This window comes from Scyliorhinus canicula, chromosome 16 (assembly GCF_902713615.1).
Source record: "Scyliorhinus canicula chromosome 16, sScyCan1.1, whole genome shotgun sequence".
NCBI classification, from domain to species: Eukaryota; Metazoa; Chordata; class Chondrichthyes; order Carcharhiniformes; family Scyliorhinidae; genus Scyliorhinus; species Scyliorhinus canicula.
Window position 1 is genome coordinate 78,700,869 of NC_052161.1, and position 12,174 is coordinate 78,713,042.

Here is a 12,174-nt window from a genome sequence, read left to right on the forward strand (position 1 = left end):
AATCCAATCCAGTAACTGTCCATCTGCCTTCTGCTCTAATAATTAGATTAAAGGTCCCGCCACACCCATTTTCTGGCACGCCCCCCCCCCCCCCCCCCCCCCCCCCCCCCCCAACCAGCAGTGGGATCCTCCGTCCGGCAGCTGGCCAATGGGGATTCATATTGTGGCCATCCCGTCGAGAAATTGGTGAGCGTAGGTGCTCTGCCGGCAAAATGGAGGATCCCGACAGAGAATCCAGCCCTGTATATTTCTCTGTTTGATATTGTGCACGAATTTTCTCTTTTCTCCAGCCATTTCCAGCTCTTGCTCATTAACCTTTCTGTGTGGAAGATGAGGAATGTCTTCCTCATCCACATCTCAAATATATTAATTGATATTAATAAAATTGTCTCTTTGTTTGCTGTCCAGGCATATGTTCGAGGCATATAACATTCCAAACTCTCACCAGCCTTCTTTCTCTTTTAAAAAAAGTAATTGATTTGCACCCCCCTTCCCATTTACACTGTTCCCTTCAAAGATCATCCCCATAATCTACCCAATCGCCTTAATAACCTTTGTGCCAATTCTTCCTCGCACCCCTTCCGATATCTAATGTAGCTCTGGGTGTTCAAACTTTTGACCCCATTGAACAGCTAGCCTCGTTATCATTGTTGATTCTCTTCACAGTCTTGGAAAAGGTCAAGAAGGTCAACAAAGAAATTAGATAGACTTTAATCCAATCTATGTACTGGTTAAAGTGAAACAGCAAAGGCAGACGAGACAAAGGAGAAGAGATTTCCATTGACTTCAGTTTTGTTAAGGTCTTTCATTTATAAAAAATTGGGACATGCTAAAATCTTCAAGTAAACAGTTGGAATGGCAAAACAAAAATTGATACATTTAGACTGGTATCTAAGAGCAGGCTCGAGGGGCCGAATGGCCTATTCCAGTTCCTATTTTACATGTTTGTACAGATGTGTCAAAATGCTTTACTAAAAGCATTGAGAGTGATTTGAATGGTTCATTAAGAAGACAAATGTTGACACATTAAGATAGGATTTTGTTGTGATAAATTTGATAAGGAAGTCTAAATAGTGAAATAGGAATGCACGCTCTATGCAAGATATTCAATCATGTCAGCACAGTCAATCTGTTGGCTCTTTTTTTTCTTCCCCTTGCTAAGCTTTTTTTTAAATATTTTTATCGGCTCTTTCAAAATTTTTCTTATAAATTACATTACACATATTTAATAAAAATTTTACAATCTTTTCCTCAACCTGAAAACAATTAACTAACTATTGTTATTGTTATCCCATTGTAACTGCCGACTGAGGTTAGTTCCTTAAAGTGAGATATAAACAAACACCATATTTTATGAAACCCCTCCTCATTTCTCTTAAACTAAGTTTAACCTTCTTTAGACTTACAAACTCCATTAAATCTCCCAGCCATATTGAGGCACAGGGCAGAGAAAGCTTTCTATGTAAAGGTGTTTCATCAAGGCCACATTCATGTGGAGCTAGCTGTTACACTGATCTCAAGATGGCGCTGGAGCGTGGCGACTCTCTGTGAGCTCTCTCATACAAATCCTCTTCCTACATCTCTTATAACCGTAATATTTTAATATTTAACTTATTACCAAACACATCTTCCCTTCACTCCCTCTGTCAACATTCCGCAGAGACCGTTCCCTCCATGATAATCTAGTCCACTCCACCATACCCAACACCTCTCCCATCACCCATGGGATCTTCCCATGCAATCGCAGAAGTTGTAACACCTGCCCCTTTACCTCTTCCATGCTTAACATCCCAGGCCCAAAACACGCATTCCAGATTAAGCAGTGTTTCACTTGCACCTCTTCCAATTTGGTCTACTGCATTCGCTGCTCCCAATGTGGTCTCCTCCATATCGGAGAGACCAAACGCAGACTGGGTGATCGCTTTGCTGAGCATCTTCGGTCTGTGCGCATTCAGGACCCTGACCTTCCCGTTGCTTGCCATTTCAACACAAGACCATGCTCCCATACCCACATGTTCTTGGCCTGTTGCGTGCAATGTTCTAGAGAAGCTCAACCCAAACTAGAGGAATAAGATCTCAACTTTTGGTTAGGCACACTACAGCCTTCTGGTCTCCATGTCGAATTCAACAACTTCAGATGATTAGCTCTCGCCCACCTTGACCCCTTTGTTTTCATCCCATTTCATTTTAACTGCCTTTTACCATTTCTTTCTTTGTCTTTCTTTATATATTTTTAACTCCCCCCCCCCCCCCCCATCTTATCCCCCTTTCTTTAACTTTTCTCCCCTTCCCTTCCCCTCCCCCCACATCTACATCTGTCACAGTTTACCCTCTGATATTAGTTCCTCTGCTGTTTGGCCTTTCACACCTTTTGTTCTCTCTGGGGACTGCCATTAGCACTTTGTTCCCTTGGTTTCTGTGGCTATTAGCATCCGGTTCCCCTGGGTTTCTGTGGCTATGACTCATCTTTCATTCTCTCACTCCACAGTATAAATATTTCCCGCTTTCTCTGTCATTTAGCTTTGACAGAGGGTCACCTGGACTCGAAACATTAGCTTTTTTCTCTCCCTACAGATGCTGCCAGACCTGCTGAGATTTTCCAGCATTTTCTCTTTGGTTTCTTATAACCGTCATGTATAGAATGACTGTCTGGACTGTACACAGAACAATACTTTTCACTGTACCTCGGCACAGTGGCAATAAATCTAATTCAATTAAATTCAATAGACAGCTGCTGTCTTGATCACTCAATTTGAATATAGGGGCCAGGGGACATTGACTTTGTAAATCGCTATTGAATGATGTTTCTGCTGATCTCATATTTCTCCATATCCTTCCAGATAATCCTGCCCAAAGAGCTGACAACGTCTAACCATCAGTGACTGGTTGATCCGGAAGCAGCCTCTGGGACAGCGCTATGAATTTATCACCGTTGACATTACTGCACGAGTGCTTTGACCTCACGTCCAGGAGTCTCTGGAACTTTATTTTCATTGCAGTCCAGCCCAGCTTGTTGGAAGGCAGCACAGCAACACTGGAGATTGAGTTTGTTTACCTTTTCTGTGATTGCACAGGGCGACTCGACAAGTTATTCTATATTACCACTAACTGACAAAGAGCAGAATTTGTGTTATTCCAACAGGATTGTCTAAGTGCTTGTTTTATCTCCTTATGCTTGTGAATTTTGTTGTTCGATTCCGGTTTCCATCACAAATACCCATCTTGACCTCGGAAAAATGTAGAGAATTCCTGATAAGCTAGAGTTCCATTCACATTGAACAGCAAACCTCTACAGATTTAGCCCTTTGGCAGAGATACAACTTTTCCACCATATTATCACCTCCCCTTGCCCAAACCACATCCACTCCAGCCACCACCTCCTCCTGCCCACTGTAGGAGGCAGTGGTGCTTGCTGATGAAGTATTCTACAAATCTACCACGCTCTCCCCCCCCCCCCCCCCCCCCCCCCCAGTCCCCTCTGCCCAGCTCAATCATCAAAAATGGCTGCTCATAAAGTCATGGAAGCAGGCCCTTTGGCCCAGCTTGTCCATGCCGCCCAGTTTCTATCACTAAGCTAGTTCTGCAATGTAAGGTTGTTTTCTGTACTGGGGTGTCATGGTTGACATAAACACACCCAAAGTGCCTGATCGTCCCTCCTGAGCTCAGTCTGCTGCCTTAAATGAGGAAGGAGCTCAGATTCCAAGCATGATACGATTCTGAATATATTGATTTCTCACCTGGAATAGGGGTCGGTTTAGCTCAGTTGGCTGGACGGCTGGTTCACGATGCAGAGCAATGCAAACAGCGTGGGTTCAATTCCCATGCCGGCTGAGGGTATCCAGTACGGCCTTCTCAACCTTCCCCCTCGCCTGAGGTATAGTGACCCTCAGGTTAAATCACCACCAGTCAGCTCTCCCCCCTCAAAGTGCAAAGCTGTGGCGACTTTGATTTAGCCTTGGAATCCTCGCAGGGCTCTATGAGATGACCAGCAAAACCGCCAGAGAAATATTGGCAATAGCCAATGGGGGGGGGGGGGGAGGATGACACCAATCTCCCACTGAAATTAAGAAAGAACACGGCAGAAACGCAAGGCTGACTAATAGTATTTGACGAAGGGCAGCAAAAAATATACTGTGCCTGAATACAACAATTTTAACTGATCCTGTGAATTAAACAGGCCTTCTTAAGAAAATTTTAAGAAGCTGTTTTGCTTTTGAACAATGTGAATACTGGATGAAACTTTTAACACTCCATTATATTTCATATTTAGATCAATTTATAAGATCCATCTATAACTGTAATTTTGCATGCAGTAATAGATTTCTATATTTTATGACTCAACATAAAGTTATGTAATGGCTGTGGGTACTAATAAAAAGGCAGATATGAACAAGTTAAACATTCAAAAATGATGGCTTACGTGACGTTATTGAAGAATGAAGAGTTCCAGCTCCAGAGTGAATTAGGGCAGTACTGAGCCATGGCTTTATTTGTGCTCTCTGTCCTCCAGGAAAGTCGACTCTCACAGAGAGAGAGTCTGGATAAGGGGAAGTATTTTTTTTAAAAAATAATTTTTATTAAGATTTTCACAAAATATAAACAAAACAATATTAACAAAACAACCATGGTAAAAACCCAAGAACAACACCCCCCCCCCCCCCCCCCCCCCCCAACTACAAAAGCAACTGCAATCAAAGAAAGAGAAAAAAAAGAAGAAAAAAAAGCAAACAACAAAAGGGAAAGAGATAACACCCGCCACATCCCACAAACCCATGTACACAGTTCTCCCTCCCACCGAACCAAAGCCCCCCCCCACCCCGGGTTGCTGCTGCTGCTGGCCTATTTCCCTACTGTTCCACCAGGAAGTCCAGGAAAGGCTGCCACTGCCTAAAGAACCCTTGTACTGATCCCCTCAGGGCAAATTTCACCCTCTCCAATTTAATAAACCCCGCCATATCGTTGACCCAGGCCTCCACGCTTGGGGGCCTAGCATCCTTCCACTGAAGAAGCATCCTCCGCCGGGCTACTAGGGACGCAAAGGCCAGAACACCGGCCTCTTTCGCCTCCTGCACTCCCGGCTCCAATGCAACCCCAGAAATTGCGAGTCCCCAGCCTGGCTTGACCCTGGATCCCACCACCCTCGACACCGTCCTTGCTACCCCCTTCCAAACTCCCCCAGCGCTGGGCACGCCCAAAACATATGGGCGTGGTTCGCTGGGCTCCCCGAGCATCCAGCACACCTGTCTTCGCCCCCGATAAACCTACTCATCCTCGTCCCAGTCATGTGGGCCCTATGCAGTACCTTGAACTGTATGAGGCTAAGCCTCGCACAGGAAGAGGAGGAATTCACTCTCTTCAGGGCATCCGCCCACGTCCCCTCCTCAATCTTCTCACCCAGCTCCTCTTCCCATTTACCCTTCAGTTCCTCCACCGAGGCCTCGTCTACCTCCTGCATCACCCGGTATATGTCCGAAATCCTCCCTCCTCCAACCCACACCCCCGAGAGCAACCGATCCCGCACCCCTCGTGGGGGCAGCAAGGGGAACCCCTCCACCTGCTGCCTGGCAAACGCCCTCACCTGCATGTACCTAAACATGTTCCCCGGGGGGAGCCCAAACTTCCCCTCTAACTCCCCCAAGCTCGCGAACCTCCCCTCCACAAACAGGTCCCTCAACCTCCTAACCCCTGCCCTGTGCCAGCCCAGAAATCCGCCATCAATGCTCCCTGGAACAAACCGATGGTTCCCCGTATCGGGGCCTCCATCGAGCACCCCACTTCTCCCCTATGCCGTCTCCATTGCCCCCAAATTGTGAGGGTAGCCGCCACCACCGGGCCCGTAGTATACCTCGTTAGAGGGAGCGGCAATGGCGCCATTACCAGCGCCTCCAGGCTCGTGCCCACACGACGCCACCTCCATCCTCTTCCATGCTGTCCCTTCCCCGTCCATTAACCACTTACACACCATCGCTGCGTTGGCAGCCCAATAGTACCCACATAGGTTGGGCAGCGCCAGCCCCCCCCCTATCCCTGCCTCGTTCCAAGAACACTCTTCTCACCCTCGGAGTCCCATGCGCCCACACAAATCCCGTAATACTCCTGTTGACCCTCCTAAAAAAGGCCTTCGGGATAAGGATGGGGAGGCACTGGAACAGGAACAAAAACCTCGGGAGCACCGTCATCTTAACGGACTGCACCCTCCCCGCCAGTGACAGCGGTAACATATCCCACCTTTTGAACTCCTCCTCCATCTGCTCCACCAACCTTGTGAGGTTGAGCTTGTGCAGGGCCCCCCAGCTCCCAGCCACCTGGACTCCTAGGTACCTGAAGCTCTTCCCTGCCTGCTTCAGTGGGAGCCTACCAATCCCCTCCTCCTGATCCCCCGGGTGCACCACGAACAACTCGCTCTTGCCCAGGTTCAGCTTATACCCAGAGAAGCCCCCAAATTCACTAAGAATCCTCATCACCTCCGGCATCCCCCCCACCGGGTCCGCCACATACAGCAACAGGTCGTCCGCATAAAGCGACACTCGATGCTCCTCCCCACCCCGCACCAGGCCCCTCCAGTTCCCTGACTCCCTCAACGCCCTGGCCAGGGGCTCAATTGCCAATGCAAAGAGCAAGGGGGACAGGGGACACCCCTGTCTCGTCCCCCGGTACAGCCGAAAGTACTCCGACCTCCTCCTATTCGTGGCTACACTCGCCATCGGGGCCTCATAGAGCAACCTCACCCAACGGACAAACCCCAAACCCAAACCTCTCCAATACCTCCCACAGATACCCCCACTCAACCCTATCAAAGGCTTTCTCCGCATCTAATGCCACCACTATCTCCACCTCCCCTTCCACAGCCGGCATCATAATAACATTGAGGAGCCTTCGTACGTTTGTATTCAACTGCCTTCCCTTCACAAACCCCGTCTGGTCCTCGTGAATGAGCCCCGGCACACAATCCTCTATTCTTGTGGCTAAGATCTTTGCCAGCAGCTTGGTAAGGGGAAGTATAGCAGACAGGTCAGAGACAAACATGGGGCAGGGAAAAGCAAGAATAATATAACGAGGGAACAGTAGTGGGATATTGCGGGTTTAAAATGCGGGTTATAATGGTGGTTTACAATGGGAAGGTTATAATGGGAGTTTTACAATGGGTGATGTAATGGAGGGTTTACACTGGGGCATTAATGGAGGGGTTATAATGGGACATTATAAGGTGGGTTATAATGAGGGGGTTACAATGGGAGGTTATAAAGGGGTCTACAATGGGGTATAATGAGGCTCGTAATGGAGGTTGTAATGGGGATTTACAATGGGGGCTTTTAATGGCGGTTTATATTAGGGGGTTATAATGGGGGTGATAATGGCGGCTTTCAATGGGGATGTTATAATGGAGTTTTCAATGGGGGGGTTAGAATTTGCAGTTTATAATGGTGGACTTTAGAATGGGAGTTTGTAATGGTGGTTTACAGTGTGTGGTTATTATTTTTAGAGTGCCCAATTTTTTTTTCCAATTAAGGGCCAATCCACCTAGCCTACACATCTTTGGGTTGTGGGTGCAAAACCCACTCAAACACGGGGAGAATGTGCAAACTCCACACGGACAGTGACCCAGAGCCGGGATCGAACCTGGGACCTTGGCGCCGTGAGGCAACAATGTTAATCACTGCTCCACCGTGTTGCCCTTTACAGTGTGGGGTTATAATGTGGGTTTAAAATGGGGAGTTTATAACGGTGGTTTGCAATGGGGGGGCTATAATGGGGTTTACAGTGGGGGTTTACAAATCACATTCAATGGGGGTTCACATTCAGAAACAAAGAAAAGTACAGCACAGGAACAGGCCCTTGGGCCCTCCAATCATGCGCCGACCATGCTGCCTTCTAACCTAAAACCTTCTATACTTCCGGGGTCCGTATCCCTCTATTCCCATCCTACTCATGTAATCGTCAAAACATCCTTTAAACGTCGCTATCGTACCTGCTTCCACCATCTCATCCGGCAGTGAGTTCCAGGCACCCACTACCCTCTGCGTAAATAACAATGCTTGCCCCTCATACCTTAAACCTACGTCCTCTAGTAATTCACTCTTCCATCATGGGAAAAATCTTCTGAATATCCACTCTGTCCATGCCTCTCATAATTTTGTAGACTTCTATCAGGTCGCCCCTCAACTTCTGTCATTCCAGTGAGGACAAATTGAGTTCATTCAACCTCTTCTCATAGCTAATGCCCTCCAGACCGGGGGGGGGGGGAATTAGACTCCGGGGGGGGGCTTCCAGGGGGGCCTCCATTACGGCCAGGCCTGCGATCGGGGGCCACCGATCGGCGGCCGTGTGCAATCCGGGGGGGGGCTACCTTCTTCCGCGCCGACCCGCTGTGCGGCTCCGCCATGTTGCACATGTCCGGCGCGGAAGCGGCCGCCGCGTGCATGCGCTGACCCGCGGCCGGTAGCCGAACCCACGGCGGGCAGCGCTGAGCCACATATCAGCACTGCGTGGAGCACTCCGGCATCATGCTGGCCCCCTGTGGGCCTCGGATTCACTGACTTGTTGACACCGGCGTGAACCACTCTAGTGTTTACACCGCTGTCAACACTTTGCCACCGTATTACAGAATCCCGGCCTGTATTCCAATTGTGGCCTAACTAAGGTTCTATACAGCTGCAATATGACTTGCCAATTTTTGTACTCAGTGCTCCAGCTGATGAAGGCAAATGTGCCATATACCATCTTGACTGCATTGCCACTTTCAATGACCTGTGCACCCAGTTCCCCTTGTCAATACTCTCATGAGTTCTGCCATTTACTGTATATTTCCTGCCTGTAGTAGACCTTCCAAAATGCATTACTTCACATTTGTCCTGATTAAACTTCATCTGCCATCTCCCTGCCCAAGTCTCCAACCGATCTATATCATAAGACCATAAGACCATAAGACATAGGAGTGGAAGTAAGGCCATTCGGCCCATCGAGTCCACTCCGCCATTCAATCATGGCTGATGGGCATTTCAACTCCACCTCCCAGCATTCTCCCCATAGCCCTTAATTCCTCGCGACATCAAGAATTTATCTATCTCTGCCTTGAAGCCATTTAGCGTCCCGGCCTCCACTGCACTCTGCGGCAATGAATTCCACAGGCCCACCACTCTCTGGCTGAAGAAATGTCTCCGCATTTCTGTTTTGAATTTACCCCCTCTAATTCTAAGGCTGTGCCCACGGGTCCTCGACTCCTCGCCTAACGGAAACAGTTTCTTTGCGTCCATCCTTTCTAAGCCATGTATTATCTTGTAAGTTTCTATTAGATCTCCCCTTAACCTTCTGAACTCCAATGAATACAATCCCAGGAACGCCAGCCGTTCCTCATATGCTAGACCCGCCATTCCAGGGATCATCCGTGTGAATCTCCGCTGGACACGCTCCAGTGCCAGTATGTCCTTCCTGAGATGTGGGGCCCAAAACTGGACACAGTACTCCAAATGGGGCCTAACCAGAGCCTTATAAAGGCTCAGTAGTACATCGCTGCTTTTATATTCCAACCCTCTTGAGATAAATGACAACATAGCATTCGCTTTCTTAATCACGGATTCAACCTGCATGTTTACCTTTAGGGAATCCTCGACTAGCACTCCCAGATCCCTTTGTACTTTGGCATTATGAATTTTCTCACCGTTTAGAAAGTAGTCTATGCTTGGATTCTTTTTTCCAAAGTGCAAGACCTCACATTTTCTCACGTTGAAATGCATCAGCCATTTCCTGCACCACTCTCCCAAACTGTCTAGATCCTTCTGCAGCCTCCCCACTTCCTCAGCACTACCTGCCTGACCACCTAACTTCGTATCATCAGCAAACTTCGCTAGAATGCCCCCAGTCCCTTCATCCAGATCATTAATATATATGGTGAACAGCTGCGGCCCCAACACTGAACCCTGTGGGACACCGCTGGTCACCGGCTGCCATTCCGAAAAAGAACCTTTTATCCCAACTCTCTGCCTTCTGTCAGACAGCCAATCCTCAACCCATGCCAGTAGCTCACCTCGAACACCATGGGCCCTCACCTTACTCAGCAGCCTCCTGTGTGGCACCTTATCAAAGGCCTTTTGGAAATCCAGATAGACCACATCCACTGGGTTTCCCTGGTCTAACCTACTTGTCACCTCCTCAAAGAATTCTAACAGGTTCGTCAGGCACGACCTCCCCTTACTAAATCCATGTTGACTTGTTCTAATCCGACCCTGCTCTTCCAAGAAATTAGAAATCTCATCCTTAACGATCGATTCTAGAATTTTACCAACAACCGAGGTTAGGCTAATTGGCCTATAATTTTCCATCTTTTGTCTTGATCCTTTCTTGAACAAGGGGGTTACAACAGCGATCTTCCAATCGTCCGGGACTTTCCCTGACTCCAGTGATTTTTGAAAGATCTCAACCAACGCTTCCGCTATTTCTTCAGCCACCTCCCTCAGAACTCTAGGATGTAGCCCATCGGGGCCAGGAGATTTGTCAATTTTAAGACCTTTTAGCTTTTTTAGCACCATCTCTTTTGTAATGGCAACCATACTCAACTCAGCCCCCTGACCCTTTATAATTTTTGGGATATTACTAACGTCTTCCACTGTGAAGACAGACGCAAAGTACTTATTAAGTTCTCCAGCCATTTCCTCATCTCCCATCACTAGCCTTCCAGAATCAGTTTGAATTGGCCCAATGTCTACTTTGGCCTGACGTTTGTTTCTTATGTATTGAAAGAAACTTTTACTATCATTTCTTATATTACTGGCTAGCCTGCCTTCATATTTGATCCTCTCCTTCCTTATTTGTCTCTTTGTTAACCTCTGTTTGTTTTTGTAGCCTTCCCAATCTTCTGATTTCCCGGTGCTTTTGGCCACTTTATAGGATCTCTCTTTTTCTTTGATACATTTCCTGACCTCCTTTGTCAGCCATGGCTGTCTAATCCCTCCCTGGATAATCTTTCTTTTCTTGGGGATGAACCTCTGTACAGTGTCCTCAATTATGCATACAAACTCCTGCCATTTTTGCTCTACTGTCTTCCCTGCTAGGGTCTGCTTCCAGTTGATTTTCACCAGTTCCTCTCTCATGCCCTCGTAATTACCTTTATTTAACTGTAACACCATTACATCCGATTTTGCCTTCTCTCTTTCAAACTGCAGACTGAACTCAACCATATTATGATCGCTGCTTCCTAAGTGTTCCCTTACTTTAAGATCTTTAATAAAGTCTGGTTCATTACATAGCACTAGGTCCAGAATAGCCTGCTCCCTTGTGGGCTCCATGACAAGCTGTTCCAAAAAGCCATCTTGTAAGCATTCCATGAATTCCTTTTCTTTGGATCCACTGGCTACATTATTTACCCAATCCACCTGCATATTGAAGTCCCCCATGATCACTGTGACCTTGCCTTTCTGACATGCCTTTTCTATTTCCCGGTACATGTTGCGCCCCTGGTCCTGACCACTGTTAGGCGGTCTGTACATAACTCCCATTATGGTTTTTTTGCCTTTGTGGTTCCTCAATTCTACCCACACAGACTCCACATCATCCGACCCTATGTCGTTTAGTGCCATAGATTTAATTTTGTTCTTAACTAACAAGGCAACCCCACCCCCTCGGCCCACCTCCCTGTCTTTTCGATAGGTTGTATATCCTTGGATGTTTAACTGCCAGTCCTGAACCCCCTGCAGCCATGTCTCTGTGATGCCTACCACATCATAATCATTCACGATGATCTGTGCCATTAGTTCATCTACTTTGTTACAAATGCTACGAGCATTCAGGTAAAGTGCCTTAATGTTAACTTTCTTATCAGTACAGATATTGGAAGTCCTAAGATGTCCAAAGTTATCCTTCCTTTTTGTTGCATTCCTAGTCTGCCTCAAGCTTAAATCCACCTGCCTACATGTTATCCTCCTGCGTATCTTGCCATTTAACTCCCTGCTCCCTGTCGCTTTCACTTTCCCTTCCTGCTGTATAGAGTGGCAGTCCTAATTACTATCCATAATTCCACCAACCTTTGTGTTGTCTGCAAACTTATTAATCAGGCCACATTTGTCCTCCACATCATTTATATATACTACAAACAGCAAAGGTCCCAGCACTGATCTCAGTAGCTAGTCACAGCCTTCCATTCAGAAACGTACTCTTCCACTGCCACCCTCTGTCTTGTAT

The 12,174-nt window shown here is 47.3% G+C and overlaps 1 long non-coding RNA gene across 1 annotated transcript in view; it reads left to right on the plus strand.

Moving 5' to 3' along the window:
* LOC119950840 overlaps positions 1-3,465 on the plus strand; it is a 28,320-nt gene extending 24,855 nt beyond the window's left edge. The window contains exon 4 of the long non-coding RNA XR_005457442.1: positions 2,841-3,465. This is a non-coding gene — a long non-coding RNA (uncharacterized LOC119950840). The remainder of the gene's footprint in view (positions 1-2,840) is intronic.
* Positions 3,466-12,174: the final 8,709 nt, after the last annotated feature.